Genomic DNA, 8,797 nt, shown 5'->3' with positions numbered 1-8,797 from the left:
AATAACAAAAAAAAACACAATGTCATTTAAATTTAAATATTAACTGTGAACAGTTTTAAAATGTTGGTAAGACTACATTAAGGAACACAGCAATAATAAACTAGGCCTAATTAAGCAAGGTCAATGTCTGTCAATGCAATATCAATGATCAATAGCCTAATGAAAATAAAAAAATACTATAATATACAACTTGCAGTAAGTACCACTTAATACAATGCATGCTAAACTCTATGTCTTTAGACCCATCTTGAAAGACCCTAAACTATCACAGGAATGGAGAGCACTGGGCAACTCAGCCTACCAACGAGGAACCATTGAGAAAAAAAAGTATTGAATTTAAGCAACAATGTTTTATTTTAGGGTAGAAATGTCTTAATCAGCTTGTGTTGAATAAACATTGATTTTAGAGAGAGCACAAACACCCTTAATTGCCATGCGAACACTGTTTAACCGTTTTGTTAGTGTTGCCATCCTTGAAGTCTATTATGTTCATTCATCATGTTGTCACTACAGATTGCTGCAGACTGCTGTGTCTCGTCTGGAGGCTTCAAGTCAGTGCCTGAAATAAGATGAGTGTCTGTCAATAGCTGTGCAGATTGTTCAGAGATTACTGCAAAGCTCCAATTCTTGGTTGTTTGCTCAGGTCCAAATCAGCTGATGGAGTTGAAAAATGTCCCCTCGGTCTGGTTTCATTTCACAGATGTGTCTGAGACAACAGAAAAAATGATTATATTCTAGACTATGAATATTTCTTTAACAAAAACATCATATAAAGTGTCTTGGTGTGGTTGTATTGGTCTGCACCCAGGTGCAATGACCCTGTCCATGCCTGCCCAAACTGAAAATACATTTATGGTTAAGGGTGAAAAACAAATTGAAGTAAAATAAAAACCAACTAGACCAAAATATGTGGGTGTCACCCTAAGTTGAGGCTAATAACAATTCTTATACATTGAGGCATTATGCCAAAAGTGTGTAATTGATTTGTGAATACAGATTTCACACTATTACAATTATACTGATGTAATGTTCATTAAACAAGAATTGATATCAATTAAATGTAACTCTCCATCAAAAGGGAATGGCCTACCAATGATTGTTGGAAGCAGGAGACCATGGAGGATTCTAGGTGAAGGGGAGAGGTCAATGATATTTCCACATGGATGATCGTCCATGTCCTCTTGCTGCTATCTAGATTGACCAATAAACCAAAGCTTTGGGGTCACAACACAGAGTCCACAGACACCAAGATATCAATATCAGATCTGGGGGGTATTCCAAGTATGTGGTTTAGCGACAAACCTGGGTAAGTTAACTCAGAGTAAGTGGTAAGCCTTATACAACAAGAGCCCTATGGCATTGTTATGCTGGAAGAATGAAGCCATGCAGCTCTTCTATTAGGATGTTTACCACTTACTCTGAGTTAACTTACCCAGGTTTGTCACTAAACCACTTTGCATTTCATGAACAGACAGTACAGCATCTGTGCTTACCAAAATTCATCTTGAGGAATCAGTAGATGTGGAATGACAGAATCCTCAGGAAGGGTAGCACATCCGCAGGAGATGGTAAGTCTACTAAAAGTAAATGAAAGAAGTTTGAATTCACTAATAAGAAGAGTAGATCCGTCGATCTCGTTGAGGCTTGGTTTCAACCCGCACGTCTTCCTCTTGACTTGTCTTGCCCACAATCCCTTTTGACACTGATTGAGGGGTGTTTTGGAAAAAGACATTGTATATAACAGTTAGACCGAAGACCAAGAAACAGAACAGAACAGAACAGAACAGATGTATAACAATGAACAATGACAGTCAAATCTATAGACAAGGAACTTTATGGATAAATAGCATATAGAGCCATGCAGACATTAACACAAATGCCATGCACACACACACACACGCACACACAAACACAAACATACAGGCATGTATCCATAATGATTTGTCAATTTGTGTTAATGTGTGTGTGTGTGTGTGTTACCCTCATGATGCGAGTGTTGAGGAGGCAGGTCACTCTCTCATCATCAATGTTGCTGTTCTGGATGTACTTGGCAGCTCTGCTGTAGTCTGCTCTGGCACTAAAGACCCACTGGAGTGACAGACCACGAGCCTACAGCACATACACATTTTAATGCACAAAAAAGATTAGTGTTGTGTGTGTTAATCCGTCTCTCTATAAACACTTTTCAAATCTGAAATGTGTTAAATTATTTACACTCTACTTATGTGTGTGTGTATTTGTATGTGTGTGTGTGTGTGTGTGTGTGTGTGTGTGTGTGTGTGTGTGTGTGTGTGTGTGTGTGTGTACATACGTGTATGTACCTGTAGCTCAGCGGAATGCTGATTGAGCTGTGAGCTGAACTGATGCAGGGAGCAGCTGTAGCAGGTTGGGTCAAGCGAGAAAACGGCATGATGGGCCGGGCGAATGACCAAGAGGCCCACCAGCTCCCCGATGGTGCACCCCATTGAGCTCAGCTGGCCCTGCAGCCGACTAGCACTGTCCCACTGTGTGTTCACAAAGGGTTACGCAAGCACAGCCTGCACACACACACACACAATGCAAATACATACTTGACAATAACATCTCCCACATATTGTTTCACATTATAATACAGACATGACCAATACTGTGGAGTTTACCTCATCAATGTGCACCTCCATAGTGGGCCTAACTCTGCTAAACCACATACTTGGAATACCCCCCTGTGCATTTCATGAACAGACAGTACAGCATCTGTGCTTACCAAAATTAATCTTGAGGAATCAGTAGATGTGGAATGACAGAATCCTCAGGAAGGGTAGCACATCCACAGGAGATGGTAGGCCTACTAAAAGTAAATGAAAGAAGTTTGAGTTCACTAATAAGAAGAGTAGATCCGTCGATCTCGTTGAGGCTTGGTTTCAACCCGCACGTCTTCCTCTTGACTTGTCTTGCCCACAATCCCTTTTGACACTGATTGAGGGGTGTTTTGGAAAGAGACATTGTACATAACTGTTAGACTGAAGACCAGGAAACAGAACAGAACAGAACAGATGTATAACAATGAACAATGACAGTCAAATCTATGGACAAGGAACTTTATGGATAAATAGCATATAGAGCCATGCAGAGCTGTAAACAGAAAAGTTGTTAAACTCAAATTGTAGTAAAGACCACAGGTCAACACCCTCTATGGCCTGTATTGATTAGACTGGGGTTGCAAATTAGCCAACTGACTAGAAACCTTTAATGTAACACATCTACGGACATTGTTATGGCATTGACTATGATGTATGTAATAATGTGCGCTGCATTGTCCCTGACAAATAAACTAATAAAAATAGCCTATACTAGCGCCTTGTGAGAAGGCAGAACTGAATAGTTCACTCTGCGAGCACAAACTCACAAAAGGGGTAGGTTATCTTACTAATGTTAGATTTGACTACTGCTAGCAACAATGCTAAGTCAACTACCTACAATCACGTCAGGTTTAACTAGGTATATTAGCCATTTAACCTCCAAATGAAGTTGAAGAATTCAACTCTTCAATGAAGAAAAACATATTTCCATTGATTGTCTCTATTACCTAGCTAACCAAGATAGATACAATGCTTACTAGCGAGTGGATTCTATATGGCTAGCATAATGATAATTGAGCTCATGTTCAAAATAGGAATTCAACAAGCAACGACCAAAAAAAAAACATGAGCAGGTATGAATAAATAGGCAAACCTCCAAAGTAATGCATGTAAACAAACCATAAACGAGATATTTTGCGTCTACTTACACACGGAGCAGAGAGGTTTCTTTTATCAATATGGGGAGCAAGCATAGGCAGCAAGTTGGCAGAGTCGCAAAATAATGACATCAGGAAGAACTTCACATTTCCAAAGTTTAAGTAGCTAGACTTTCGCCACGAAGGGATATTTAATGATGTTATAAAAAGGCTATTTAAAATCTTTATATTGATCGTCCTCCAACTAAACAAATTCTGGATATATTAGTGGCTCTCAGTTTTAAAAAGAAAATAAAACATGGGTCTAAACTAAAAAAAACGGATTTTTTTTTTTATGTATTACAAACGTAAACCTTTAGCATCGTGACCAAAAGGTTACCTAATTATCAAATTTTAAGTACTGCTATCAAACGGAAATTTCATTAATTAGCCTACACCAAACCATTATTTATTGTAACGAAACTTATTTATGAAATAAAAAAATGATTTTGACAGGTGGCCGTGCGTGGCCATGTTGCTTGATTGAGCGGATATGTAGGCTACTGCGCATGTGTCACTAGCTGATTTTGCGTATGAATTCATACGCAATTCGGTATTAGTGTTGCGTACGACTTCATACGCATTGCTTGTGAGATCGGGTTGAGCTCCCAGCTAAGCATGTGCTCAGCAGCGTTTTAACTAATATTAACGTTAACCAGATAAAGTACGAATACTATGGCTCTGGGTCGATCCCTGTGGGAAAGGGTGTATTTAAATCTGATGATAGTCATGAATATGCTACTGTTAAGAAAAGGACCATATGCCCAAAGTGCCACACTACAAAACTTGAGGTATAACGTGTTGTCAACATAGACTACAGAGTATGTTTACTTGGCCTACTACTACTAATTTCTGCATTATTCTGGCCTATAAATTAAAGCACAGCCTGGCACATGAATCAAGAAGCTTTCCAGTTGTAGTACATCCTATAAGTACATCGTAATATCTAGAAAAAAAGTTGCTGATAACCAACTACGCTATTAGCTGTTAAAGCTAATAGCGTAGTTGGTTATCAATATACTAAGAATGGTGAAAGGAATTATCCGGAGTAAAATGCACTTTAGATCAATTTACGGATGATTGGGAGTACATACGTTGAGTTGACATCAACATTCTTACAGTGTTCTCACCAATCTAATATTGACCATCAAATGTCCAATTGCCCTCGTTTAGGCATTCAAAAAGGCATTCGAACAGTTTGATAATGTTGGAGGTTATTTTGCAGTATTGGAAATATAGGATAGTAATTTGATCATACAGTTTTGAATGTTAAAAGTGAATAAACGTTTTTGAGAGGTGGATAAACTCTAATAAGAGGTGGGTAGGCCTAAACTCTATTTCTGAAATTTCAGAGGTGGATAAACTGCCTTTACTCGCGTTTAGCCTCCACTACATCCTAATTTGCGCTCATAGGCCTACTCCCAGCTTCGTAACAGAAAGGTAATATTTGACTGTAAGCTATACATATTTTATATCATATATAGCCTACACAACCAAGGGACGAAAGTGATCATCTGAAAGCAGGGCATCTTTATATTTAGTGTTGCGTCGGAGTTGCGTAAAGAGGTGCAGAGCCTGTTTGCTTTTTTTGACCGGCAGTGCCCAAGATCAGATGACGTGAGTTGAATAATGTAGGATAAAATATAAAGGTAAGCCTAAAGCAAACAATAAAGGACAATGTTTAAGCCATTGGACATTATTGAAAGAAAATGATAGCAAAGATATGCAGAATGAATGAAAAATGACCGGCGAACTAGGCTACTTTTTCAGCAAAAACATAGCCTACCCTAAAAGAAACGTTAAGCCTATATGACATATCACATTATAATTTAGTCCTCTGTTTTGTAGGCTAAATCAGCATATTACCCTGGGTCATATTGGAAACGTAGGTCTTTCCTTCCTAAGCTAGGCCTACCCATTTTTTTCCTACAAAGTAGGCCTAGCTTACTTACGAAATGTTGATTATTGACATTACTGCAAGCAGAAGGAATGAAAGCGAGCAGAGGACAATGAACATGGATGCATACGATCTCTTTCCAGAAAGCTTTGCTGAAAAAAACATAATTAGGTAAGCTATTTGAACTGACGCATATAGGCTAGTTAACATCAGATGGCATAGGCTAGGCCTATACAATGTTTTCAATATATAATTTTACATAAGCTACATCTTTTAGGCCATTGATTTCATTAAAACATATGCTAATGATATTGATGAGGGGGTGTAAACACAAGATGGAGACCTAAAACCATCCGGCTGCGCACAAGTTGACGTTCATTTGTGATTTATAATGGGCACATCTGGAAGGGTGGCGTACGCACGTTTTTTTGTGCGTACGTTCGTTTTCTCTGAATCACACGTGCGATCATTTCAGGGGCCTCATTACAAAAAAATATCCTTATCCTATCTTAAAGTTTCAAAGATAGGAAAAATCCTATATTCCTATTATAGAAGCACTTCCTAAACTCATGGCTGTGTCCTATCTTATCTCAGACCTATCTTATCTTAACTTAAGAAATCCTAACTCTAACAGTTAGATTTTTAAATCGGCAATCGTCCAGTCATGTCTGTTTCAATGATTAGAATGTATACGAGACTGCCTGTACCTATGATTAGAATGTCAGATTACAAAGATGGTATTCTAAAGAATCTTTGACAGTTGGTTGCTCAAGATGGACAAACCATAATATCAGAGAAATAGGCCTTGGGTTAGGCCTATGTAGGATGCAAGAGAATGTGTCAATATTTATTTATTTGCTGTATAAGATGAAAAACAAAAAAACATAATTATAATAATAAATAATAGTCTAATATTCTGTAATAAAGATTAATATTTATTTGTTATAAATGTTGTAAATGATTAAAACACATATCTTATAGGCTTACATTTTTAAGTTTTCACTTAATTAACTAATTTTGTGGAAAAAAAAACGTTATGGTCCCTAACAGTCATGTTCATCATTTTGTCATAGGCTAGGCTCAACAATACTGTTGCAGTCAGTTTTGGCAGTTATTTTGCATTTAGGACAGGGTATGTGCCATCCTAAGTTAGGATTCCTAAATTAGGAAATTCTTGAGTTAGGATGGTTCTGTAATGGAAAAATTCCTATCTTTAGATACGATTTTTTCCTAAATGCAGTTAGGGAACATACTTCTGTAATACCAAAAATCCTAAATGCAATCCTAAACTGAGATAAGATAGGATTTCAGAGTTAGGAAGTATCTGTAATGAGTCCCCAGATCAGACCAGTGTGGTGATAACCGTGTATTTATGTATGTGCCTGTCTGTGTGTACACCTGCCAACTTTTTGCGATTGGTTGCGGATACAAAGAAAGTGTCCATATTTAGTTTGCACTACGTCATGCAGGAAAAACAGAACTTTCCAATGGTACCACACATGATATGTTTCCCATCACCGTCACGGTAGAGCATGAAACGTTAGAACTTAACTTTTAGTGAATTTAGGAGAAATATTCAGGCGCGAGTAGACAAAAGGTAATGAAATAAACACCTAAATGTGTAAATCAGACTTTGTTGTTGTAGTGTCAAAGAATACATGCCAAGGTAACAAATTAGCCAAAAATCTCGAAATTGACCAGTGCATGAAAAAACGATGTTTTCACCTGCCGTGTCACGCATTAACTGGAACGTTAACGTAATTACAGACGTTAACGTACAGATATTGACGCTCTGGTTCTAGTAAACATCAGGTCACTTTCCACAGGTGTATAAAATCAAGCACCTAGATATGAATGCAGACTGCATTGATTTATTATATTGTATGTTATAGCTTCTACCATTCACATTTGATTTAAAGCTAACAAATATGCTCCTGTTTTTATTTAACCCATTTGTTAACGTTGTACACCGCTTATTTGTGTATCAAATAGGCCATCCTACGTTTTCATTCGACGCTGTTGCTTCTTATGTAGCCTAAGTAAACACTATCACGGTATGCTATCATAGGTGGTCTATTGATGGGTTTCATTAGATCCCTTTCCACAGGTGCCTAGATTATGAATGTATGGTGCTTAATTAATACTCCTATAATGGAACTTATGAAAGCCATGAATAGGTTACTCTTACGAAATGGACCATATAACCAAAGTCTTGTTAAAACAAGAATACAGAAAAACAGCATACAGAAGTTGAGCTATAACGTTTGTGTTGTCTACATAGGCTACAATAGTATGGCCTACTTGGCCTACTCATTTCTGCCTTCATTCTGGCCTACATTAAAGCGAAACCTGGCATGTGAATCAGCTTTCCAGTTGTAGTACAATGGAGGAAATATGTGGCTGTATGTGGTACTATACGAAACATATAAGGTAAATTCCCATTTCAACGGAAATGGTTACCACTTAAGCAATAATGGCTTTGCGAAATACACCCCCTGTCTGCTAGATCAGCAGCATCAGGACAGAAGTAGGCTAATACAGTCCTCCAAGGCCTTGTGACTGAGGGAAAAGGGGCTCAGTCAAGTCGATTGCCAAATTGTGGAGGACACTATTTTGTCGCTTGCCCTTTGTGTTCATAGGCTGCTTTTGAAAATATGTGCATCATGCACACTGCCGGGCCATCTCGTTACATTGAGAATGCGCATTTTGTTGTCCCAAACCATTTGACAGTTTATAAAGCTGTAATAGAAACGGTAATATTATAAAAAATAATGTTATTACTTATTTATATTATTGCAAAACGTCTGCACGTTTGACATATCAAAGTTTCACAACCGTTAAAGTCAGTTGTGATATTAATTATGTATACCGCACAAATGCCTTTTGCCTTAGTGCATATTTGTTATGTTTAGGCAGACCAAATATCAGGTGATGTAGCCTTATGTTGATTCGTAAAGGCTGGATTACGCACGGTGCCATGGAAAATGAATGGAATGTGCAAGTACACCTCGCTACAGCCTGCGGGAAGGCGCAAGTACACCTCGCTTGCAGACCACTATTCCAAGCACCCCAGGCATACATGAACGTAAAACTTCGTGGCGATCTCTCTGCTCTTCCTTATTTGCCATAGCTATATCGTCGGGGTG

The 8,797-nt window shown here is 38.1% G+C and overlaps 1 long non-coding RNA gene across 6 annotated transcripts; it reads right to left on the bottom strand.

Moving 5' to 3' along the window:
* Positions 1-565: 565 nt before the first annotated feature.
* LOC121713572 lies at positions 566-4,351 on the bottom strand. Of its 6 annotated transcripts, none has more exons than XR_006032860.1 (7): positions 3,767-4,351; positions 2,744-2,952; positions 2,312-2,537; positions 1,981-2,109; positions 1,494-1,577; positions 1,091-1,191; positions 566-706 (listed from the first exon to the last, which is right to left on the bottom strand). It is a non-coding gene; the product is annotated as an uncharacterized LOC121713572 (long non-coding RNA). The 6 variants fall into 6 exon arrangements; XR_006032858.1 differs by having other exon boundaries at positions 2,322-2,537; XR_006032861.1 differs by having other exon boundaries at positions 1,494-1,574; positions 2,322-2,537.
* Positions 4,352-8,797: the final 4,446 nt, after the last annotated feature.

This window comes from Alosa sapidissima, chromosome 7 (assembly GCF_018492685.1).
Source record: "Alosa sapidissima isolate fAloSap1 chromosome 7, fAloSap1.pri, whole genome shotgun sequence".
Taxonomy (NCBI): domain Eukaryota; kingdom Metazoa; phylum Chordata; class Actinopteri; order Clupeiformes; family Clupeidae; genus Alosa; species Alosa sapidissima.
The sequence above is the reverse complement of the archived record's forward strand: the minus strand, read 5'-3'. Positions and strand labels throughout refer to the sequence as shown.